A 27,225-nucleotide genomic window follows, 5' to 3' on the forward strand; every position below is an offset into this window, starting at 1 on the left:
ACACTTCCGATTCCAATTCAGTACTACAGGTTTAATTGTAGCATTCACTCTTTCTATATTTGTAATTCCTTCTCCAAAGGTGAGAAACCTGCTTGCCATTATTGCCTATCTATTCATTTATTTGTTCAACACCCCTAAGCAATCAATATTTTGATTTCACAGGCTTCTTCCTTAGCCTTAACCCTGCCAACCACTCCTGTCCCACTGAAAGTGCCAATGGATCACTCAGCTCCAACCAAGGAAAAGAAGAAGTTGGGTACTTTGTACTCCCTACATTGCCCATTGGCAACACAACCTAGGGTGAGGATGGAGAAAGAAAACACCAAAATGCTGATAAAAAAATGTTCAGATGCATCACATATTAAGCATACGTGATCCCAAATATTTTGCTTGATTTATGCATGCTATTTTCTATGTTGTATAGGCTCTGTTGCTAGTCTACATTTATAGAAATCTCCATCAGCTGTACAAATGGTAATTTAAATACATTTAACTATGTGCCAATAATCTCATAATCCAATTTATCATGTATGATGGGCAGATGAAATTATTTGGGGCAAAATCTATGATTTTATTGTTGTAAGTTATTATGAATGCTGGGCAAGGCAGGGCGTGGCACTTGCTACCACCTCCCAGAAATGTATAAGGGCTTTTGAAGGTGCCTAGTTCTTCTTTCTTCTTCAGTACGAGCCAACCTATTTATACCATAAAGCTGAAACTTGAAATTCCACCCTTGTCTATTCTTTTCCTTCAGAAAGATGTCTTTCTTTCTAAGCATATGATGCACTTAAAATAGGAGATCTCTCCTTTGGACATCTATGTGCCAAATATACCTTGTAAATTACTTTTTTCCCTTAATAACCAAGGGTGAAGTTCTCAACAGTATTTGCTGAGGATGTATGGTATTTAAGAAGAAAACATTGTTACATCTTTCTCTTTCCATTTCTTCATTTTAGAATGATACTATCAGGGAAATACAGATGAAACATAGAAACTTTGGTGAATAATTAAGATCAAACACACAAGCATAACCATGAAGTAAAATATTTTTTGCAGGCCTCCCCTCACTTTTCCAAATCATAGCCATGAAATATTGAAAATCTAAAGAATGTTAAAGTGATATGATGACCAGAGGCCTCGCAGTAAATGGCCACTTTACAGAAGACATTATATAATTCTGTTGACAAAATTTGTATTTATATGTTCATAGTCTTTGATGACTGAATAATTACATTGAAGTAGTTTATCTTACAGTGTAGTGATATCTTTTAAACTATGATTAACAGTCTGTTTCAAGGAAATATATTGATGATTCCACATCCTCACATTCATTGAATAATATTTTTCTTTTTTGTAGTTAAATATTTTCAAACAAACTTAGTCTTCAGAACAAAGATGACAATTATTATGAGTTTGTTATTCTAATGCTTGACTTTTCATGTTTTTGCTTTGTTTTGTTTTGTTTCTTTAAGTTCTGGAAACCCATTGACTAGCTGAATGGAAAAACCTAGCTCTGGAGAATGTATCATTGAACTTAAATAAATTTATGTAAATAATTATAAACATAATGGTAAAGTTTGGATACTGTCTATTATAATACCTACAAACCATATACCTACAAAGCATTATTTTTGGTTCAATACTCAGATAGGTAGGATAATGCATATTGTAGACTTTGCTAATAGAGAATCTTTCTGGAATACATTACTAAGTACCCAAGAAGCACCTGGACATCTTTAAACAAAAATGGCTCCAGATTACAGATGGATTACTTGATGGAATCTATACTCCAATAGATCAGTCTAGAAATATTCCATTAGTCAATTATGAAGGAGACTTTGGACAGATTGACGGAAGTTGATTAGATAGGAATATCATTGTTAGCTTTTACTTAAAAAGATCATATTTTATTTTGCTTTATTTTTTAATTAATTAATTTTTAGACAGGGTCTTGCTTGGTCACCCAGGATGCAGTGCATTGGTGCCATCACAGCTCACTGCAGCCTTTGCCCCCCAGGATCCAGCAATCCTCCTTCCTCAGCCTTTGGAGTAGCTGAGACCACAGGCGTGTGCCACTACACCTGGCTAATTTTTGTATTTTTGGTAGAGACTGGGTTTCACCATGTTGCCCAGGCTGGTCTCAAACTCCTGAGCTCAAATGATCCACACACCTCGGCCTCCCAAAGTGCTAGGATTACAAGCATGACCCACCACACCTGCCCTTTATTTTGCTTTCTTTACTTACAACAATAATCCAATATTAGTGTATATGCTATAGTGTACAGCACTTTCATATATATATTACTTCATATAAATCTGCATGAGCATATTTACAATAGAAAAAGTAAATTCAAATGGAAGCATTCACAAAGTAATATGATAATTTCTGCTCACAAAATCTGGTGTAAAAAATGTCTTTTAGGGTACAGCACATCAGGACTGTAAGAATATCCACAAAATAATATATTCTGCTATATTCAATCTTTTCTTTTTTTAGTGGGCTTTGTTTTTATTGTTCTTGACTTCTTGGTGGTGGTGGGGCACTAGTTTCATTTCAGATAAAGTGTAAAATATATATGACTTTACTAGATAAAATGAACAATTTTTCTTTGGAATGACAGAAGAATGAACTTAGGTGTTTAAAAAATAGATGTTGAAGAAACTTCCTTTGTAATAATCTCTTATCTTTGGGAGTCTTATTACTTTTAGTTTTACCAATGAGAGCAAAAATTAGGCAAAAATATGAAGGAGGTGCTGCACTTACAATGCTCAGAGAGTGGGCCAAAGTGTGGAGCGATTGAATATTTTATGGCGTTTGGTTCAGGATTGATCATCTTGGACAGTGGCTGAGCAGTCCTGGTGCAGAATAATTGGGTGGAGAGACCTGCAGGCAACATTTCAAGGAAAAGATTCCAGAAGTTTAAATTGAAGAGTTGGTTCTATTTTTATTTCACTTAAGAATGCCTGATTTCCTATCCCCTGTGCCATAAACAAGAGGTTGCAAAGTTTTCCAATTAAAATGGAAAACACTCAGTCTGGGTCTATGGGGTACTGCATAACTGGACCAGAACTTTCCTCCTCATGGAGCCATGCCCCCGCTCACTCAAATACTCAGAATGTTTTATCCATAACCTGCTACACATGAAGATTTCTCAACATTCAAGATGTTTGACTGAATGTTTTAGTTTTCAGACAGATGTTTTCAATTTGTGTCCCAAGTTTTAGGGCTAGCAGGGATCATTTTTTGTATATCATTTTAGGTATCTTTCAGTTTGTCTAATGATAATATTCTTTTTACCTGATTTTCATTTTACTAGCAAAACCAGTAGTTTCCAGACTTTTCAATCTTAGAACCCCTTTATATTCCTAAAATTTTTGAGAACTCAAAGGAGTTTTGGTTTATGAGGCCTTATCAATATTTACCACATTGAAAATTAAAACTTGGAGATATTAAGGTAATTGTTAAATTATTATAAAATAGCGATAATAAATCCATGACATGTTAACATAAAAAACACATTTTTGTCAACATAACGATATTGTCTAAAACAAAAATATTGAGTGAGAAAATGGCACTGTTGTACATATTTTTGCAAATCTCATTAATGTTTGGATTAATAAAGGACAGCTTCCTCATTCATTCTAATGTGATATCACCTGCCATGTAGCTACTGGAAATCACCATACCTTCATAAGATAATGAGAGTGAAAGAGGCAAGATAATTTCATAATGTTAGTATCAGAGTTTTGACCTCACAGCTCCTCTGAAAGAGTTTTGGAACCCTATTGGTTTCTGGACGATAGGGTTGAGAACTGCTAAGATAAACCAACCTGAATAAAATTATGATCTGGTTAAACCCTGGTTCAAAACTGTATAAAAGTAAGAGTTCTGACTGGCTCCTTAATAGTTACCACCTAATATGGATTTGATCTGTGCCCCCACTAAATCTCAGGCGATTTGTACTTCTATTGTTGGAGGTGGGGTCTGGTGAAGGGTGATTTGATCATTGGGGCAGATTTCTCATGAATGGGTTAGCACCATCCCCCTTGGTGCTGTCTTCACAATAGTGAGTGAGTTCTCGTGAGATCTGGTCCCTTAAACATATGTGGCACTTCCCTTGCCCCTCTGTTGCTTGTGACTTACAGTTCAATTACGGAACTTTTCAACCCTGAATTTGGAAAGCATAAAGATGTCAGTTATCTATATTCAGCAGTTATCTGCTGACTTAGTTAATGAAGAAGTTAGTGATGTTATTGCTTTTCTCGCTTATCTTTTGGTTCTTTTTTTTGAGAGTCTCACTCAGTAACCCAGGCTGGAGTGCAATGATGTGATCTTGGCTCACTGCAACTTCCACCTCCTGGGTTCAAGCGATTCTCCTGCCTCAGCCTCCTGAGCAGCTGAGATTACAGGCGCCTATCACTATGCTTGGCTAATTTTTGTATTTTTAGTAGAGACAGGGTTTCGCCATGTTGGCCAGGCTGGTCTCAAACTCCTGACCTCAGGTGATCTACCAGTTTCAGCCTCCCAAAGTACTAGGATTACAGGCATGAGCCACTGTGCCCAGCCTGGTCCCTAGTTCTTATACTGAGATGACAATGAACATAAGAGAATTGTAGCAAATACATTTTCATTAATTCATTCATTTCAAACATAGTTTTAGAGCGCCTCGTATATACTGTTCAGGTTTATAGAATAAAAAGATGAATAAGACGTAGTACTACTAAAAATACAAAAATTAGCTGGGCATGGTGGTGCGTGCCTGTAGTCCCAGCTACTCAGGAGGCTGAGGCAGGAGAATTGCTTGAACCCAGGGGGCAGAGGTTGCGGTGAGCCGAGATTGTGCCATTGCTCTCCAACCTGAGTAACAAGAGTGAAACTCCATCTCAAAAAAAAAAAAAAAAAAAAAAAAAAAAGATGTAGTAGCCATCCTCTGCGATATCTCTGTATAATAAGGCACACTAGGGCCGGGCGCGGTGGCTCAAGCCTGTAATCCCAGCACTTTGGGAGGCCGAGGCGAGTGGATCACGAGGTCAAGAGATCGAGACCATCCTGGTCAACATGGTGAAACCCCGTCTCTACTAAAAATACAAAAAATTAGCTGGGCATGGTGGCGCGTGCCTGTAGTCCCAGCTGCTCAGGAGGCTGAGGCAGGAGAATTGCCTGAACCCAGGAGGCGGAGGTTGCGGTGAGCCGAGATCGCGCCATTGCACTCCAGCCTGGGTAACAAGAGCGAAACTCCGTCTCAAAAAAAAAAAAAAAAAATAAGGCACACTAAAATAGAAAATACAAATAGAAAAAATAGGTCCTGGCAGGAGAAAAGCAGGCCCTGTCTCTAAAATTAGTGAAAGCTTGATGTATTCAAGGAATTATAAGGAAGTCAGTACATATGAACCATGTAGATTGCAAGAAGACCTGGCTCTGCAGTGCAATGGATAGTGCATTGGACTTCTAGACTGCAAAAAGGAGCTAGGAAGCAGAGTGAGATATGATGCTAGAGATATCTGTAGATCCTAGGACCCACAGGTCTTGGGTTCTGTATTAAAGAGTTTTTGGAATTTATCCTGAAGGCAAACCATTACATGGATTAATCATACCCATCTACAAGAGAAAGCTGTGGGCTCAGAGACACGTCCACAAAGCTCTGAGCCAGCGCCTCCATTCTACCACTTCCAATGAAGATCCAGGGTTCAGGAGAACTCACACAACTCAAAATTCTTAGCTATATTTGCTTATGGATGTCTAAGCCTTATTATCTTATAAGAGACTCAACAATAAATATCCATATCCTGGTTGAAAGTGGTTATTGGCCCCTTTACAAAACATCTGCAGAAAGCCACTTGATGCTACTAATTCAGAAGCAGGTACCAATTATTTTGCCAACATATATTTCTTAGTAACACAGACGCAAAATGTCTAAACAGAATCTTTGCAAATTAAATCCAGAAGCATATATAAAGAATAATGGAAAGCAAATTAGCATTGTCCAGGAATGCAAGATTGGTTTAACATTCAAAAAGTCAATGAATATAATTCATTTCATTTATAGAATAAGGAAGAAAAAGCATGATTATATCAATGTGTATTAATAATATTTGATAAAAGCTAACACTTATAATTCTTAGTAAACTAGAAATAGAATCTTTCTCCATCTAATAATGGATATCTTCAAAAATATACTAACAATTCTTAAGGTTGAATTGTCGAAAGTTTTTATCCTGAATTGGGAAGGGCGTAATGATATCAGTTATCATCACTTTTACTCAACATTTTACTGGAGGGCCTAGTCAGCAAGAAAAATAAAAGGTAAAAATATTGAAAAGAGAGGGGAAAAACCATATTATTTACAGATGATGAGATTATATACATTGAAAACCTGAAACTCTGTGCATAAAGACAGGGCAATATCAAACAAATTATTATACTTTTATATATTAGCAACAAATTATTATATACTAAAACTGAAAAATACACAGAAATAATAGTATAAAAAATAAAATACCCAGGGATAAATTTAACAAAGTATGTGTAAAAATCTCTGCCCAGAAAACTAAAAAAGTATCTAAATAAATGAAGAGGCATACCATTTTTCAGAATTAGGAGAATAAGTATTGTTTAAGATGTGATTTTTCTCTAAATTTATCTATAGGTTCAACAGAATGACAATAAAAGTTTCAGATTTGCCAAAAATAGCAAAGATATTCTTGAAGAAGAGAAAGAATGTTGTTGGAAATTGTATGTAAGCATTTATTGAGGCTATATTAATTAAAATAGTACTAATGCCAAGATGGACAAATAGATGAAGAGAATAGAGTCCAGTGTCAGATTCACATTAACAAGTTATTTACAACAAATGTGCCACTGTAGTGCAATGTAAAACAAGGCACGTTCAAAAAATAGTGCTAGATTAATTTTATATCCCAACTTAAAAAAATCTTGACCCCTAATTTACACCATATACAAATCAATTCCAGAAACATCATAGAACCAAATGAGAAAATTAAAACCATACAGCTTCCTAGAAGAGGTTTTTTGTTTTTTTTTTAACCTTGAGTTAGGCAGTTTTCTTTTTCAAGTCCAAGAGTGCTGCTAAAGGCAGTTTTCTTAACGGGTTGCAAGGAACACTAGCCATAAAAGCAAAGATTGATAAATTGGAATGAATGAATTAAAATTCAGAAGTTTGTTTTATTAGATGATATCATTCAGATAATGAAAAGGCAAGTGAGAGAACAGAAGAAATTTGCCACATATCTCCAATAAAGAACTCCTATGATTTCGTGTGCATATACATGTATCTTATCTGTTAATCTATGTCTTGTGTATACCAATGAGAAAAAAATAGCCAACACGAAAATGGTCAATAATTTGAACAACCATTTTATGATTTCAAATGACCAATAAACACATGAAAAGGTGTTCAACAGCATTAGGTACCTGGGAAATGCAAATAGAATCCCATAGAGTTACTACTACATCCACAAGAATGACTAAAACAGCTCAATCCCCAAATCCCCAGAATATACCAAGTGTTTGATGGTCATCGAGTAACTGGGAATTCTCATCTACTTTGGGAAATGGCTTGGCCAAACCTTCTAAAAACAAACATAGGCTGGGTGCAGTGGCTTATGCCTCTAATCCCAGCACTTTTGAAGGCTGAGGTGGGCAGATCACAAGGTTATTAGTTCAAGGCCAGCCTGATCAACACGGTGAAACCCTGTCTCTACTAAAAATATAAAAATTAGCTGCGTGTGGTGGCATGCACCTGTAATCCCAGCTACTCAGGAGGCTGAGGCAGGAGAATTGCTTGAACCAGGGAGGCAGAGGTTGCAGTGAGTCAAGATCACGCCACTGCACTCCAGTCTGGGTGACAGAGCAAAAACAAAACAAAACAAAACAAATATATATATATATATATATATATATATATATATACACACTTATCCTGTAACACAATAATTTCCTTCCTAGGTATATAGTCACACATCACTTATCAATGGGGAAATGTTCTGAGCAATGCATTGTTAGACAATTTCATCATTGGTACAGCCGACCATGCACCTAGGCTACATGGTGTATCCTATTGCACTTAAGCTACAAACCTGTAGAGGATGTTACTATACTGAACACTGTAGGCAGCTGTAACACAAAGGTAAGTATTTGTGTATCTAAACATAGAAAAGGTATGGTAAAAATACCGTATTATAATCTTATAGGACCGCTGTCATATATTTAGTCTGCCACAGACTGAAACGTCATTATGTGGCACATGGCTGTATATCCAACAGAAACCTTAGGTAAGTGCACTAAAATGTGTACGAGAATGTTTATAACACCTTTATTCACATTAGTCCCAAACTGATGAAAATCCAAATTTCCATTAAAAAGTGAATGGATTAATTGTGATATTACAATACAATGGAATACTACATAGCAATGAAAATAGCAACAACGACATGGATGAATCTTACAGGTAAAAGATTGAGTGAAGGGGACACAGATGAGTCTACAGTATATGAAGTCTACACAGTGTAATAGATTTATAACAAGTAAAAAGACAGGAAAACCGATCTTTGATAATCAGTTTTAGATCTCATTTGATGTGGGGTGGGAATAGGGTAAGAAATGATTAGAAGTGGGTATGAGAGAGGCTTCTGGTTGGCTGATAATTATTTCTTTCTAGGTTGTGTGGTGGTTGTGCTTCTTTTGTAGAATTCATGAAAACAGATGTTTTAAATTTATGCCCTTCATGGTATTCGTAATAAATTTAAAAACAAAAGAGTAAAACACAAATCTTTTGTTTTCTACCTAGAATATAGGCATATATTTAAGACTTCCTCCTATACTACTGATTTGTTATATTACTCTGTCTCAGAAATAACTTTTATTAAAGATCTATGTTTAATGTAATAGATTGATGATTCTCTTATGACAGGGCAGTCAGTACAGAATAAGAGTGCACTGCAGTGCTTGGCTCTGTCTGTGAATGGGAGCAGACCGCTTTCGTCAATTTGAACGCTTTATCAATGAGTTTGTTGACTCTCTTGAGTCTCTACTTCTGCTGTTGCTTTGTGTTCAGCGCAACAATTCTTTCTCATAATAGCTGATAAAAAATGTGTTAGTAAATATGGCAGAAGTGAGGCAATAGTGCAAGTAAGACTAGCAGGTATGATTTTAAAATTCAAGGGTGATGGTGGCTTGAGGTGCTCTCAAAGGAAAAGCTTGCAGGAGAGGAAGTAGAGGCAAAAGATCAGGTCACGTTAGGATAGGCAGAAGATAGGCAGACATCCCTGCAGACAGGGAAAAGAACTACAATGGAGTGGCTGATATCCGGAAGAAATAATGTCCCATGACTTGTGATGATTTCAAGGGAGTTGAAGTGAATGGAAAATCCATTCAAATATTTATTGAGTGTCTGCTCTCGAACAGGGACTATCTCAAGCACTGTAAATGATTGAACATATGCCCTATGCTAAGTAGGGACCACACCCTCACACCCTATGGTGCTGATTGATTTAGCATTCCCATTTCCCACAATGCATTTCCTGTGCTAATGAGAGTATGCTGATTGATACCTTTTAAAAAGCATACTTTTCCAGAAGAACTTCCCCAACCTAGCAAGCAAAAAAAAACAAAAAACAAAAACAAAAACAAAAAACCATACTTTTTATTGTAAACATAATCTATTACTGACTTGCTCAGAAGACCTGGTGAGGGAGGAAGGGAATCTTGATTTGTCCACATTCATATCTAGTTCCTCTACCAGCAATGATCTGCGTTTGTAAGAAATTTAGACAATGAATAGTGACCATGAGTTATAGCAAAATGCACCAGCTTATATCTGACTTGTATCAATGTCAACTAAATGTAAGATTTGCCTAGGTAGCACAGCATGAGTTAATTAATAATTCTGTGTTAAATGGCCAGCTTTTGAATCTAGTCTGTTTATTTGAGGTTTTTGCATTTTAAGTGGTAGATTTAATTTGCACATATCCTGAAACTGTAAGTGTCATTCTGACAAAGTATGTATTCTTATGCATGGAAAGTATATTTTAGAATGATGGAATGACTCCTTTAAGCACATACATGCACACACAACACTAACTGATACCGTAATTATATTGTGGCAATCCTGTGCACATTGCGTACTGTGAAATAGTTTCATTATTCCTGAAGATCCAAAGATTTTACAAGTAAAATATAGGCTACAGTCGGCTTCTTTTTCATTACAATATAAAATAAGTATGTGTGCAAGCAATGTGTAGAAGTGACTCCCAACTAAGAATCAGAAACTAGCGATATAAAGTGGTAACCAGGCCGGGCGTGGTGGCTCAAGTCTGTCATCCCAGCATTTTGGGAGGCTGAGGCTGGTGGATCACGAGGTCAAGACATTGAGACCATCCCGAAAAACATGGTGAAACCCCATCTCCACTAAAAATACAAAAATTAGCTAGGCCTGGTGGCATGCACCTGTAGTCCCAGCTATTCAGGAGGCGGAGGCAGGAGAATCACTTGAACCCAGGAGGTGGAGGTTGCAGTGAGCTGAGATCACGCCACTGCACTCCAGCCTGGCAACAGAGGGAGACTCTGTCTCCAAAACAAAACAAAACAAAATAAGTGGTGACCATAGGCTGGACTTGTAGTCAGAGCTGAATATGAAGCTGGATTCAGTTAATTAGTAGCTGTGTGGTCTTGACAATTTATCTAACCTTGCTCAGTTAAACTCAGAAAGAAGCCTCAGTTTCCTTCCATGTAAGATGGGGAATATAATAGTACTCATCTCTTAGGATTATTGTGAAACTTACATGAGATGAAGTATAAAAAATTCCAGGCTCACCATAAGCGTTAAAAAAAGGACTATTGATGCAGTGAGCCGAGATTGCGCCATTGCACTCCAGCCTGGGTAACAAGAGTGAAACTCCATCTCAAAAAAAAAAAAAAAAAAGGACTACTGATTTTTAGGAGAAGGCTCCATACTAACCAGATTTATTCTAATACTCTCTACTGATTGTAAGTGTCTCTCCTTATTCATGGTCCAGTTATGATGAAATTCTTCTGAAAAACTACAGGATTTTCATATTTCTTAGAGAGAATGGAAGCTCCCGGTACAGCATCCCACTCCTACCCTGTATTTTTTTTTTATTGCATTTTAGGTTTTGGGGTACATGTGAAGAACATGCAAGATTGTTGCATAGGTACACACATGGCAGTGTGATTTCCTGCCTTTCTCCTCTTCACATATATCTGGCATTTCCCCCCATGCTGTCTCTCCCCACCTCCCCACCACCCCGTCCTCCCCCCATTTCCCCCCAACAGATCCCAGTGTGTAGTGCTCCCCTCCCTGTGTCCATGTGTTCTCATTGTTCAACACCCGCCTATGAGTGAGAACATGTGGTGTTTGATTTTCTGCTTTTGTGTCAGTTTGCTGAGAATGATGGTTTCCAGGTTCATCCATGTCTCTACAAAGGACACGAACTCATCATTTTTGATGGCTGCGTAATATTCCATGGTATACATGTACCACATTTTCCCTGCCCAGTCTATCATCGATCGGCATTTGGGTTGGTTCCAGGTCTTTGCTATTGTAAACAGCGCTGAAATGAAAATTCGTGTGCATGTGTCCTTATAGTAGAATGATTTATAATCCTTTGGATATATACCCAGTAATGGGATTGCTGGGTCAAATGGAATTTCTATTTCTAGGTCCTTAAGGAATCGCCACACTGTCTTCCACAATGGTTGAACTAATTTGCCAACAGTGTAAAAGTGTTCCTATTTCTCCACATCCTCTCCAGCATCTGTTGTCTCCAGATTTTTTAATGATTGCCATTCTAACTGGCGTGAGATGGTATCTCAATGTAGTTTTCATTTGCATTTCTCTAATGACCAGTGATGAAGAGCATTTTTTCATATGTTTGTTGGCCTCATGTATGTCTTCTTTTGTAAAGTGTCTGTTCATATCCTTTGCCCACTTTTGAATGGGCTTGTTTGTTTTTTTCTTGTAGATCTGTTTTAGTTCTTCATAAATTCTGGATATCAGCCCTTTGTCAGATGGGTAGACTGCAAAATGTTTTTCCCATCCTGTTGGTTGCCGATTCACCCTAATGACTGTTTCCTTTGCCATGCAAAAGCTGTGGAGTTTGATTAGGTCCCATTTGTCTATTTTGGCTTTTGTTGTCAATGCTTTTGGTGTTTTGGTCATGAAGTCCTTGCCTACGCCTATGTCCTGAATGGTTTTGCCTAGATTTTCTTCTAGGGTTTTTATGGTGTTAGGTCTTATGTTTAAGTCTTTGATCCATCTGGAGTTAATTTTAGTGTAAGGCGTCAGGAACGGGTCCAGTTTCTGCTTTCTGCACATGGCTAGCCAGTTTTCCCAACACCATTTATTAAACAGGGAATTCTTTCCCCATTGCTTGTTTTTCTCAGGTTTGTCAAAGATCGGATGGTTGTAGATATGTTGTGTTGCCTCCGAGGCCTCTGTTCTGTTCCATTGGTCTATATCTCTGTTTTGGTACCAGTACCATGCTGTTTTGATTACTGTAGCCTTGTAGTATAGTTTGAAGTCCGGTAGTGTGATGCCTCCCGCATTGTTCTTTTTGCTTAGAATTGACTTGGCTATGCGGGTTCTCTTTTGGTTCCATATGAAGTTTAAAGTGGTTTTTTCCAGTTCTGTGAAGAAGGTCATTGGTAGCTTGATGGGAATAGCATTGAATCTGTAAATTACTTTGGGCAGTATGGCCATTTTCACGATATTGATTCTCCCTAACCAGGAACATGGAATGTTTCTCCATCTGTCTATGTCCTCTCTTATTTCGTTGAGCAGTGGTTTGTAGTTCTCCTTGAAGAGGTCCTTTATGTTCCTTGTTATTTGTATTTCTAGGTATTTTATTCTCTTTGTAGCAATTGCGAATGGCAGTTCGTTCTTGATGTGGCTCTCTTTAAGTCTGTTATTGGTGTATAGGAATGCTTGTGATTTTTGCACATTGATTTTGTATCCTGAGACTTTGCTGAAGTTGCTTATCAGCTTCAGGAGATTTTGGGCTGAGATGATGGGGTCTTCTAGATATACAATCATGTTGTCTGCAAATAGACACAATTTGACTTCCTTCTTTCCTATTTGAATACCCTTTATTTCTTTTTCTTGCCTGATTGCTCTGGCTAGAACTTCCAGTACTATATTGAATAGGAGTGGTGAGAGCGGGCATCCTTGTCTAGTGCCAGATTTCAAAGGGAATGCTTCCAGTTTTTGCCCATTCAGTATGATATTGGCTGTTGGTTTTTCGTAAATAGCTTTTATTATTTTGAGATACGTTCTGTCAATACCTAGTTTATTGAGGGTTTTTAGCATAAAGGGCTGTTGAATTTTGTCAAAGGCCTTCTCTGCATCAACTGAGATAATCATGTGGTTTTTGTCTTTGGTTCTGTTTATGTGGTGAATTACGTTTATAGACTTACATATGTTGAACCAGCCTTTCATCCCTGGGATGAAGCCTACTTGATCATGGTGGATAAGCTTTTTGATGTGTTGTTGCAATCAGCTTTCCAGTATTTTATTGAAGATTTTTGCATCTATGTTCATCATGGATATTGGCCTGAAGTTTTCTTGTTGAGTCTCTGCCGGGTTTTGGTATCAGGATGATGTTTGTCTCATAAAATGATTTGGGAAGGATCCCCTCTTTTTGGATTATTTGGAATAGTTTCAGAAGGAATGGTACCAGCTTCTCTTTGTATGTCTGGTAGAATTCGGCTGTGAACCCATCTGGACCTGGGCTTTTTTTGGGTGGTAGGCTCTTCATAGCTGCCCCAACTTCCGACCTTGTTATTGGTCTATTCAGGGTTTCAACTTCTTCCTGGTTTAGGCTTGGGAGGAGGCAAATGTCCAGGAATTTATCCATTTCTTCCAGGTTTACTAGTTTATGTGCATAGAGTTGTTTGTAATAATCTCTGATGATGGTTTGAATTTCTTTGGAATCTGTGGTGATATCCCCTTTATCGTTTTTTATTGCATCAATTTGGTTATTCTCTCTTTTCTTTTTTATTAATCTGGCTAGTGGACTATTTTGTTGATCTTTTGAAAAAACAGCTCCTGGATTTATTGATTTTTTGAAGGGCTTTTTGTGTCTCTTTCTTCTTCAGTTCTGCTCTGATCTTAGTTATTTCTTGTCTTCTGCCAGGTTTTGAGTTTTTTGATCTTGCTCCTCTAGCTCTTTCAATTTTGACGATAGGGTTTCAATTTTAGATCTCTCCTTGCTTCTCATGTGGGCACTTATTGCTATATGTTTTCCTCTAGAGACTGCTTTAAATGTGTTCCAGAGATTCCGTTATCTTGTGTCTTCATTCTCGTTGGTTTCAAAGAACATCTTTATTTCTGCCTTCATTTCATTGTTTATCCAGTCAACATACAAGAGCCAGTTGTTCAGTTTTCATGAAGCTGTGCGGTTCTGGGTTAGTTTCTGCATTCTGAGTTCTAACTCGATTGCACTGTGGTCTGAGAGACTGTTTGTTATGATTTCTGTTCTTTTGCATTTGCTGAGGAGTGATTTATTTCCAATTATGTGGTCAATTTTAGAGTAGGTGTGATGTGGTGCTGAGAAGAAAGTATATTCTGTGGATTTGGAGTGGGGAGTTCTGTAAATGTCTATTAGGTTTGCTTGTTCCACGTCTGAGTTCAGGTCCTGGATATCCTTGTTAATTTTCTGTCTGGTCGATCTGTCTAATATTGACAATGGGGTGTTAAAGTCTCCCACTATAATTGTGTGGGAGTCTAAGTCTCTTTGTAAGTCATTAAGAACTTGCCTTATGTATCTGGGTGCTCCTATATTGGGTGCGTATATATTTAGGATTGTAAACTCTTCTTCTTGCATTGATCCTTTTACCATTATGTAGTGTCCTTCTTTGTCTCTTTTGATCTTTGTTGCTTTGAAGTCTAATTTATCAGAGATGAGAATTGCAACTCGTGCTTTTTTTTTGCTCTCCATTTGCTTGGTAAATCTTCCTCCATCCCTTTATTTTGAGCCTTTGTGTATCCTTGCATGTGAGATGGGTTTCCTGGATACAGCACACCAATGGGTTTTGGCTTTTTATCCAATTTGCCAGTCTGTGTCTTTTGATTGGGGCATTTAGTCCATTTACATTTAGGGATAATATTGTTATGTGTGAATTTGATACTGCCATTTTGATGCTAGCTGGCTGTTTTGTTTGTTAATTGTTGCAGATTCTTGATTGTGTTGATGCTCTTTACCATTTGGTATGTTTTTGGAGTGGCTGGTACTGGTTTTCCTTTATATGTGTAGAGCCTCTTTCAGGAGCTCTTGTAAAGAAGGTCTGGTGGTGATGAAATCTCTGAGTACTTGCTTGTTCGCAAAGGATTTTATTTTTCCTTCACTTATGAAGCTTAGTTTGGCTGGATAGGAGATTCTGGGTTGAAAGTTCTTTTCTTTAAGGATGTTGAATATTGGCCCCCGCTCTCTTCTGGCTTGTGGGGTTTCTGCTGAGAGATCTGCTGTGAGTCTGATGGGCTTCCGTTTGTGGGTAACCTGACCTTTCTCTCCGGCTGCCCTTAGCATTTTCTCCTTCATTTCAACCCTGGTGAATCTGACGATTATGTGCCTTGGGGTTGCTCTTCTTGAGGAATATCTTTGTGGTGTTCTCTGTATTTCCTGGACTTGAATATTGGCCTGCCTTGCTAGGTTGGGGAAGTTTTCCCGGATAATATCCTGAAGAGTATTTTCCAGCTTGGATTCATTCTCTTCGTCACATTCAGGTACACCTATCAGACGTAGATTAGGTCTTTTCACATAGTCCCACATTTCTTGGAGACTTTGTCCATTCCTTTTTACCCTTTTTTCTCTATTCTTGCCTTCTCATTTTATTTCATTGAGTTGATCTTTGACCTCTGATATCCTTTCTTCTGCTTGGTCAATTCGGCTGTTGAAACTTGTGCATGCTTCATGAAGTTCTCATGTTGTGTTTTTCAGCTCCATCAATTCACTTATATTCCTCTCTATGTTGTCCATTCTCATTAGCATTTCATCAAATCTTTTTTCAACGTTCTTTGCATTGGGTGAGAACATGTTCTTTAAGCTCACTGTAGTTTCTTATTACCCACCTTCTGAAGTCTGATTCTGTCATTTCATCACACTCCTTCTCCATCCAGCCTTGTTCCCTTGCTGGTGAGGAGTTGTGATCCCTTTCAGGAGGAGAGGTGTTCTGGTTTCGGGTGTTTTCATCCTTTTTGCACTGGTTTCTTCCCATCTTTGTGGGTTTATCCACCTGTTGTCTTTGTAGTTACTGACTTTCAGATTGGGTCTCTGAGTGAACTTCCAGTTTGTGGATGCTGAGGTTACTTCTTTTTCTTAGCTTTCCTTCTAACAGTCTGGCCCCTCTGCTGTAGGACTGCTGAGGTCCACTCCAGGCCCTGCTTGCCGGGGGATCACCTGCAGCAGCTGCAGAACAGTAAGGGTTCCTACCAGTTTCCTCTTCTGCTATCTTTGTCCCAGAAGGATGCCTGCCAAATGTCAGTCTGTTCTCTCCTTTATGAGGTGACTCTTTGGATATACGGGGGTCAGGGAGCTGCTTGAGGAGATAGTGGGTCCTTTATTGGAGCTCAAGTCCTAAGCTGTGAGCTCCATTGTTCATTCAAAGTTGCTGGGCGGGTATGTTTAGATCTGCTGCAGCAGAACTCATAAACTCCCCACCCTTTTTTTTTTCCCCCCAGATCCTCTGTCCCAGGGAATTTGGGCTTTATTTATGAGTTTCTGTTTTTTGTTTTTTTTTTAAGGGCTACCCTGCCCAGCGAGAAGGCAGCCTAGTCACTGTCTGCCTGCAGAGGCTTTGCTGAGCTGCTGTGGGCTCCGCCCAGCTGCCGTGTGAACTTCCCTGCAGTCCTGTTTATATGGGTGTAGTTAGAACTGCCTTGGTAATGGTGGCCCACCTCTGTTATGGCGGACTCTCTCAGTAGTGGCAGGTTGCCTCGGCAACAGCGGGCTGCCTCAGCAATGGTCAGACTGCCTCCGTAGTGGTGGAGTGTCTTAGTCATGGCGGACGCCCCTCCCCCACAGAGCCGGACCTTCCCGGTTCAGCTGTGCTTGCTGTAAAACTCTCAACCCAGAGCATTTTCAATTACTGTTTTTTTTTTTTGTTTTCTTTTTTGTTTTTTTTGTGGGGAGGTGGTGGGGTGGGACCAGCCGAGCCTGATCACCTGGCTCCCTGACTCAGAGTCTTTTGTTGTTGTTGTTGTTGAATGGTCGACTCTCTCCCTGTTGAAAAGGCACCGGGATCTCCCATGCCGCGACTCACTGAGCTGGCTCAAACAGCAGCACTGAGATTCCTGGCGGTTTTTTTGCCTAGGAATCTCCTGACCTGGCTCGCTATTTCAGATGAATGGGCGACTCTACCGTCCCAGGGCTCCTATCACCAGCTAAGAGGGCACCGGACCAGTGTCTTTTGTACAGAGAACCGCCGCACCAGGGTGCAGGCAAAGCAGCTGTGCAGGCCGAAACAGCTGTGCTGGCAACCCGTGGGGCTCCTCTGCCTGGGAATCTCCTGGTCTGTGTGCAATAAAAATCCATATGAAAATGCGGCGTCCACTCACCCACTGCACTTTCACTGGGAGCTGTAATCCTGAGCTGTTCCTAGTCGGCCATCTTCCCCCGAACCATCCTCCTACCCTGTATTATCTTGGATGTCTCTGTGAGGTTTAAATAAAAATAAGACATTTTGTTCCATGATACAATTTACCTAATCACTAAGCAAACTGATAAAATAGATTCAAGGGGATAGGGTCATTAAGGATGAATGACTGGGCCAGTCGTGGTGGTTCACACCTGTAATCCCAGCACTTTGGGACGCCAAGGCAGGTGGATCACCTGAAGTCGGGAGTTTGAGACCAGCCTGGCCAACATGGTGAAACCCCGTCTCTACTAAAAATATAAAAATCAGCTGGGCCTGGTGGCATGTGCCTATAATCTCAGCTACTCAGGATGCTGAGGCAGGAGAATTGCTTGAACCTGGGAGGTAGAGGTTGCAGTGAGTACCACAGCACTCCAGCCTGGGCAACAGAGTGAGACTGTCTCAAACAAAAAAAAAAAAAAAGAGAAAGAAAAAAAGAATGAAGAAAGAATGAACAACTGTTAGCCAAAATCTATTTCCCATCCATGTCTTTGGTAGCCAAGCCTTGAACGTCTCATGAGCCAGTTTTATATATGCTTTAAAATTTAAGAATCTATTTCTGATTCAGGGTCCATAGTTGGGCATATGTGCTAAAGTTAGTTATATACTTTTATTCTAGGGCCTAATTATATAGTCCTGAGACTCCACCCCATCCTGTGCTCTTCCATTCATTTTGCATATTCTCATTTGAATTATTGTATCAAAGATGAATATTTCAGTCCTAATTGAAAGGAAGAGTAGAAGTCTATCTACTACTAAGGAGGAACAGAAGTCACAACTGGAGAAAGCAAGCGAAGACACAAGGAAGTAAAATGAATTTTCCTACAGTTATGTAAATGCGTGTTTCTATATAGCATATGTTCAGTCTTTGCAGTTTAATGGCTCCTCTTTTTCTGCTGGGGAATTCAGACAAGGCTTTCTCTTCAAAGGTGAAGATTGCTCTTCTTTAAAGAGTCCTTAGAGCTTCTTGGTAGTGGGTTAAAATCCGGAAACATTACAGGAATCTCTCATCCAATCAACAAAGGGAGGGAGCAATTCAGTAACTCACTTCTGGCTTCTCTGAGAGTAACTCTGTGCCAGCAAAAATACATTGCCAGAAACATCGTTACTCTGCTTTCCTTTCCTCAAGTTTCCCCTTCCTTCTGGTAAAATAACCAATATATTAAGCCACCTCATCACTAATACCACTGGTACCATGGCAAAAAATGATACAGTTGAGGCCGGGCATGGTGGCTCACGCATCTAATCCCAGCACTTTGGGAGGCCGAAGCGAGTGGATCACGAGGTCAGGAGATTGAGGCCATCCTGGCCAACATGGTGAAACCCTGTCTCTACTAAAATACAAAAATGGATGTGGTGGCACATGCCTGTAGTTCCAGCTACTCAGGAGGCTGAGGCAGAGGAATCGCTTGAACCAGGAGGGGAATGTTGCAGTGAGCCAAGATGGTGCCACTGCTCTCCAGCCTGGTGACAGAGCAAGACTCTGTCAAAAACAAAAAGATACATTTATTAGCAGCATTGTTTGCTCACTACTGTTTAGCTGGTTAGAAAGTGGAGAAAATAAGAGGAAACATAAAGAAGTAAATTATGTTTGAAATAAAACTGACTTTTATCAAGCCAAGGTTTGTCAAGTTTGCTATATTCTTTCTTTTGCTCTTACTGACCCCAAGTTTTCTTGGCAGTCTGAAGATTACCATTTGAAATGCTCTTTGAGGAACATGAAGTCAGCCCTGGGATCCAAAGTAGCTTTGATGTTTGTCAGGAAAATGCTGGAGTTCTATACACTATATTAACCACAGAGCATGAAGAACTCCAACTTCAGGTAACCTGCAAAAAAAAAAAAAAAAAAAAAAAAAAAGTCAAAGAGCAATTAAATGTAAAAAGAAATTCCTTAGATAAAACAAAAAGAATTAGTGTCTTTCTCTCAGGGTCGTCTAGAAGATTTTCCAACCTTTCTTTCAAAAGAAATATGTAGGCATTAAATTCAGTTATTATTTCAAACAGAACATTTATATGTCAATTGAAAGAAATATGTATAGGGTGAAGTTGACTTTAATATCTTATTGAGCAATGTGACAAGAATTTGAAAATGTATAAACTAACCACGGATGACCTTTCAAAACTGAAATGCATAGGTGTAGATGACATTTTCTCAATTATTTATTTTAAAATCCAAATTAAAGCACACACAACACCAAATTAAATATCTTCTCCCCAGTGTGAGTATCTCAATCATTTACAACTAAGCAACTTAAACATCCAGTAATCAACAAACATTAACATGTAAATACGTTGTTTTAATAAGCCATAAACATTAATAAGCAAATGGCTGAAATTACTCCTGCTGAAATGATTCGTCTGCAACCCAAAATATCGAATAAGGGCTGCAGAGAAATAAAACTGTTCAATTTGATCCTGAAAACATTCATGTGAGTTTGCATAAATCCTCTTTATTTTCTAGTGGATTTTTTTCAAGATTTTTTTTCCTCCCCCTGCTAGGAGCCTTATGAAACTGAAATGTCAAGTGAGGGTTGCTTTATATCATGCTCTGTCAATCAAAGGAAGGGAAGCTTTATGCATCTGTTGCTAGTATATTGGCACTTTTTGAAGAGTGTTTCGGTGGGAGCGAGAATAAATAAAGATCCTTCAGGCACTTTCTCATTTATGGATGAGGAATCAAAGCGGTCTGAAACTTCATTTTCAGCCTGATACCCTGAAGATTGTTGGCTGATAATTCTGGATGGAACAGCTTATCTTGGAGGATTAGGGAGAACATGGCCTTCCTATTACTTCTGGCTTCAGCCTATTCAGCTGGGTAGACTTTTGTCACATAGTATCTGGGCCTTTACATATGTCACTAATCTTATCTATATCTTTTCAGCTCCTTCTGCTGGAGCTGCAGTTTCCCATGCCTAACTCTCCCATTTCTTCATTACACCAGATGTATAGGCATTAGCCTTTCCTAACAGCCTTTCTGCACCATGTCATTCGGTAATGGTGAATTTTGCAGATATGCGGCTTTCATGAGCAGGTTGGGGCAAGATTTTATCCCAAATCTTGAGACTCTCACATCAGTTACATTAAAAAGCTCCCTGTAGTCCCGAAACAAACTCATTTTTCCTTTTTACCAAATCCGCTTAACAAAATGAAATAATCTCCACACCACATTATCTTTACAACCATTAAAGACCATGTGGACACCCCCCTGGCGTGCCTATGGACACAGGCCAGGCTGCCACTTCTCTCCTTCAGATACAAGACAGTTGATCACCTATGGAACAAATATTAAACCCCTAGTATATGTAAGTCATCAAGAGGCCAGAGACATGATTTAAAACTGACTATCCTCAAGATGGCTACAATTTAGCGGGAGAAACGTGAACTCACACAACTAACTACAATGCGAAGTTTTAAAAAAATGGTGCGCACCCAAGAGAGGCACATTGAGTGCTTGATAGTTCATAAGGGGCAGATAAGGAAGAGGAAGAATCTGAGAATGCTGGGTGAAGGAGGTGGCATTTGAGAACAACAAAGGTTTGAACCGCTGTGATGGGGATGGGAAATCTTCCAGTTTCTGTTTCCCAGTTATTTTCAGAATAAGGGATATAAGTTCAAATGTGGTAAAAGAGTTAGAAACTGAAGCCAGAAGAGATCTGTATAGACTGTACCTTTCCCTCATCAAATATCCATTTTCCACTTTACTCTCAGATTAATCTCACATTTAGCTGAGCACTCCTCTCCCCTGAATAAGACCACATTTGTCAGCCACCCTTGCAGCTGTGTGCGACCATCTATCTGTGTTCTGGTCAGTGAGATGCAAGTAAAGGAAATCATTTTTAACATGAAGGGTAATCTTTTCTTCTTCTCGTCTACATTTGGTTTATGGAATATAGATATGAGGGCTGGATCTCCAGCAGCCATTTGGAACATGAGGATGGAGTCCACACCCTAGGAATGGAAGAGTGAGAAGCTGGAAAAAGCCTGGGTCTCTGGCCATGGAGACTCCACATCAGTTTTTCCCTGTTGATGTCCAGCTTGCTTTTACACAAGACAGAAACAAACTTCTGTCTTGTTTTAGAAATGATTTATTATTATTATTATTGGTCTCTGGTACTCACAGCCAAGCTGCCCTAACCAATATGGTTTATACTCAATGCTAAAATCCTAGTTTTTTGACCATCCGTTATACAACGATACCGAATAAAGTTTCTAGTTTCCCCGTATAACATTATGATGACATGATGCATCATCCACAGTTTTTGAGTTCCTGCAATATTCAGGGTATTTTTCATGGCAAAAAGAACAAAAACTATGAAACTTTGATTTTACTTGGAGGGTTAAAACATGCTTACTAATAGATAAACATGTGTAGTAATTAACCATGAGTATAGAGGGAAGAATATTGCTCATAATATCATAGATATTGAAAGGAGGCAGGAAACACTAAAACTGCAGTGGGATTGCCAGATAAAACATAGGATGCCCAGTTAAGGTCAAATTTCAGAATTAAAAAGCAGATACTTTTTGTATCACTAGATCCCAAATATTGCATAGGACATACCTTATATTTTAAAAATTGTTTGCTGTTTATCTGAAATTCAAATCCCAAGTTCAAATTCTAAATTTTAATCATCCTGAACTTTGCATGAGATATACTTATACTAGGAAGTTATTTATCAATTTTCTAAAATTCAAATATAATCAGGAAACAATATTTTTATTTGGTAAATCTGACAACCATCAGCTGTGAGTTTCTGGAATGTCTTCCAGAGGTCAGAACTAAGCTGTAGAATGAGGGAATCAATTGAAGAAAAGGGATGGGGCCATCTTTTTCAAAGCATGGTGCATGGCCATGTACCAGACCTCAGGCTGGGGCACCAGATAAACATGACCCATTTTCTTAACAGTGTCAATTTTACTCAAAGAAAAAAAAATGTGTAAAATAATATTATACTGAAAGTTGAGTAGAATACAAAATTTGCGTGTATCTTAATATAAAGCAGAGTTTCTCAGCTTCAGCACTTGACATTTTGGGCTGGGTAATTCTTTGTTGCCGGGAAGTGTCCTGTGCATTGCAGAATGTTTAGCAGCATCCCTGGCCTCAACCCCTAGATGCACAATTCCAGTTGTAACAACCAAAAATGTCTCCAGACACTGACAAAAGTTTCCCTGTAGTTGGGTGGAAAAGTCATGCTTGGTTGAAAACTACAAATACAAGGCATGATACCTATAAAAATATTTTGTGAATGTGATGAACCATTTTGGGCTTTGTCCCTAGAGTGTCAATCATATTTGCTTATTCTTCTCATCACTGAGGTCCTTCTGTGGACAACTGTGAGGTATAACCAAAGAAATAAGCACCTTAGTGCCAATTTAAGCCAGAATGTTACTTTTCTTTCTGATTTATTAGTCTCCTTTTCTCTAACTTTGCAGATTGTAAACTCCTTAAGGCAAGCACAATTCATCTCCCAAAACCCCCAGACCTAGCTCATGACAGGTAGTCCATCCACGTGAACTGAATTGGGGAATAAAAGTTTTTAGCCTGTTTTGAGAATCCCAGAGATCAATGAACAAGGTGGGGAGTGGGGTTTGGGGGGAGTAGAGGGGGAGCAGCAGTCGGCAGGATGACCTTTAAAATGACCTCAGGTCAATTTCTAGGTGAGGGCAACACAATCAATATTAGCAATATGTAGGATTGATTTCAAGAGCAGAAGTTTAACTTGAATGCAATCTTGCAGATAGTTCTCCCCAGATGCTTCAGCATTTGTTGTTTGGGGTCACTGACCATGGTCCGTACTTCCTATTTTCACTCGAAAATTTCTAGTCTCTGTCCACTTAGTCAGAAGCAATATTTCCTCTGAACTGTGTGCCACTGTGGTTGTACCAGCCCTCAGTTACCACCGCCTAAGGCCTCTATTTGTAATCAACCACCCACTCCGCTTTTCTGGCAAGAAAAGCACACCTAAAATGAAAATAAGCCTCTAGGCAAGTACAGCATATAGATAAGAAAATAGCCAAAGCTTTTGACTCTGGGCTGCACAGCCAATTTCTCCATGGTGACAGGAGAATCCAAGAGAAGGAAGACACTTCTAAGAAGTATGAAGATCCAAGTGGAAGCAACTTGACTGGTATAAAAAGATAAGGCTGTGTGTGTCTGTGTGCGTGTTTTGGTGAGTATGTGTGTACATCCGTGTGTGTGTGTGTGTAGGTGTTCATGCATGTGTGTGTGTAAGCCTGTTCTCATGCACGTTAAAAAACAATACAGTAATTAATGTTTTTTACTTAGACCTAGTTTGTTTAAGAGCTATTCCCATAAAGATTATGAACATAGAGAATGCATTTTGCAGGCATAAGATGTTATGCCTGAAAACAGTTCCTCCTGCTTAAATGGGTCTCACTCTTAACTTTTATGTGCTTCTTTCTTTCTCAGGTTCATTCTTTTGGTGTCTGTTCTTTCTGCCCATGCTTGCTTTCCGTCCATTCTTTGGACATCTTCTCTCTCTCTCTCTTTCTCTACCCACCCTCCGTCCTTTCTCTCTGAAAGGATGTCCTTGTGGGCCAGGCCATTGTGGTACCATGCCCCTTGTTTCTGTCTGTCTTAAGCTCTTCAGTGGCTATGACACTGAGGGCTGGTTCTCCTCAGGTACACGGAGGATCAAGCAATAACTTCTAAGAGCCACTAAAATGAGGAAAGACAGATACCCAGCTCTTTTTATATCCCAGGCCCAGGATAACACTGCTTACAGTTTTTCCAAGTACAGCTCCTTAAGCAACCAGTACAATTGACTTGGAGTTGGCATTCTAGATAAAACTCCTTTGTCATCCCTGTCTGGAGTCATGGGAGATGGTAGGAGAGGGAAGAGTAGAAGTAACCAGGAATGTGAGAGGTTAGTGGAACAGGGCCTTAGACCTGAGGCTAAGAGGGTAAAGTGCTTAGGAGACTCTGGCTATGAAAGAAGCAGACCTCAGAAATTTGTCTGTAACGGAGCGTGTGACTCTTGGTATGACTTGCACTGTGAATGTCCATTGTCTTTATATGTCATGGAGAAAAACTATAAAAAATGTGAAGGGAGGTAATATACATTGACATGGTTACAGATAATGGTAAACTCACAAAGAAAAATACAAATTATAAAATCTCAGCTTTCTTATATAAAATTAATAATAATTATGTCCATGTAAATTAACTATTTACTGTCTTTGTCTTTTTAACCATGCAGCATAACAAATGATAGGCATGTTATTAATGATGTAATAGATTGACTTTTGGTGTACATTTTATTTCATGACACCATCGAACTCAATATATTATCTCAAAAATTAGACACAAAGGCATTCATATTTCTCTGAATTTTCTAGTAACCAAGCTTTGCTTACCTTACTCACTGGGGTGTTGCCCTGTGACCAGAATGACTGGCCACCAGTTTACAAGAGAGTATAACACATTCTTACATTTTTCTCCTGAAACAAAAGAAGAGAAGATGAAACACCTAATTTTCTGTAGTTGACAGTCTAGCTCCCAGTTGTTATTGATGAAGTACCCATGCTATGAGTCTGTCTTTTCATTTTTAGTAAATTTTTTTTTTAATGAATTTAGATTTTTTTAAGCCCTTTTGTATTGGAACACTGATAACCTTTCTTCTTCTCTTTTGGCTGATTTGCTTGATGCAAAAAGACTGAATCCAGTCTTTTCCATTCCACTGAGAATATAGCAATACTAGGAGGCATGAGTGAGGACCAGGCATTGCTCCCAGGAAGACTTCAGGTTTTCCCACAGGGAAAATAAAGTCACACATGCTTCAATTTATGAACATTCATCTTTCTTATTCCATTTCTTCTTCTTTGTCTCCAATTCAGACACTCTTTTTTTTTTCCCCTCTGGAAGATTTATTTATTTAGCTCTGCCTACAAGCCTTAACATTTCAATTTGTCAAGTATTCTTGATGCCAAAAGAATTGCAAACATATGCCAGATAGAAAGCATGGTAATAATAGGCCTGGCCCTCAGCAATGTTTTTGTCCATTTATAAAATAGAAGCATTAATTAATAATTCCATACTATGTGGTAAGATAGAAGATCTTGTGGGAAGCCAAAAATTTCATCCTACCTCATCTTGAGTTCTAGCTCAGTTTCTCATAAAAAGTGCTTCTTGTATTGAAGCAACTCCTATCAGTGGCCTACCCAACAGCCATTTCTTGATTTCTCCCTTGCTAATGAAATCCTAATTTTGTTTGACCCAATGTGATAAATGAGGATTGATGTAAGTCACCCATGACAAATTTATTTTCCTTTGCCATGCAAAGATATGATCACCTGGCCCAACTTTAGCAAAAGAGTAGTCTGTGGTGGGGCTTCTGGGAAAGCATTTGCTTCCTGACAAAAGAGACTGATATGGGGGAGAGCTTGTGGGTATACAATCTTACCCTTCTTTTATGCTGGGGATGTTATTGTGAGGACATGATGCTTGAAGCTGTGGCAGCAACCATTGGAAAGTGCAGCATTAAGCATATATATGGAAAGTCAAATGCTGAGAATGGAGGAACAAAAGGATAAAAAGAGTCTGGATCACTGAGGACGTTGTTAAACTTCTGAAAGGACTGTCAAACCTCTACATTCAGATTTCTTGTTAACCATACTATACATACCCTTATCATCCCAGGTGATGTTAATCAGCTTTTTTGGTTCCTTGCAGCCCAAAGCACTCTAAACTTATAACTTTCTTGCTAATGAACTTTAGTGACATTGTATTGCCTATCAAATGTTACCCAAATGAGTCAACGACTTTATCATTTTTCATTGCCCTGTAGCAGGAATCTTGAACTATGTCCATGTGGGCCAAATCTGACCCACTGCCTGTTTATGGAGGGCCTGCAAGTTAAAGATAGTTTTTACATTTTTAAATGAAATAAAAATCAAAAGAAGCATAATGTTTTATGATACATGAAAAAGATATGAAATCCAAATGTCAGTGTCCATAAATAAAGTTTTACTGGAATCTAGCCATGCTCATTTATTTACATACTGTCTATGGCTGCTTTCATGCAGAGCTGAGTGTTTGAGACAGAACATATGGGCTGCAAAGCCTGAAATATTTACCCTCTGGCCCTTTACAGAAAAAGTTTGCCAACCCCAGCTCTATCACATGAATTCCCATTCAAGTTGGTGTAATCTCAACTGTATTTTAGGTAAGACATTCTGTCTTAGTTTTGCGTTGCTAAAACAGAATACGTGAGACTAGGTAACTTATATGAAAAAGAGGTTTATTTAGCTCACAGTTCTGCAGACTGGGAAGTTCAAAGGGCATGGAAATAGCATCTGCTCACCTTCTGGTGAAGTCCTCATGCTGCTTCCACTCATGGCAGAAAGCCAAGGGGGAGTAGACAAGTGCAAGGAGATAATATGGAGAGGGAGGAAGCAAGAGAGAGAAACCAAGGAAGCCAGACTCTTTTTTAACAACCAATCCATTCCAGTGAGAGCAAGAACTTACCCCAGTGGAGGGCATTAGTCTGTTTATTAGGGATCTACCTCCTGGCTCAAACACCTCCCCCTATGCCCCATCC

The sequence above is a fragment of the Sapajus apella genome, unplaced genomic scaffold (genome assembly GCF_009761245.1).
Source record: "Sapajus apella isolate SASKATOON/1434 unplaced genomic scaffold, GSC_monkey_1.0 scaffold24, whole genome shotgun sequence".
NCBI classification, from domain to species: Eukaryota; Metazoa; Chordata; class Mammalia; order Primates; family Cebidae; genus Sapajus; species Sapajus apella.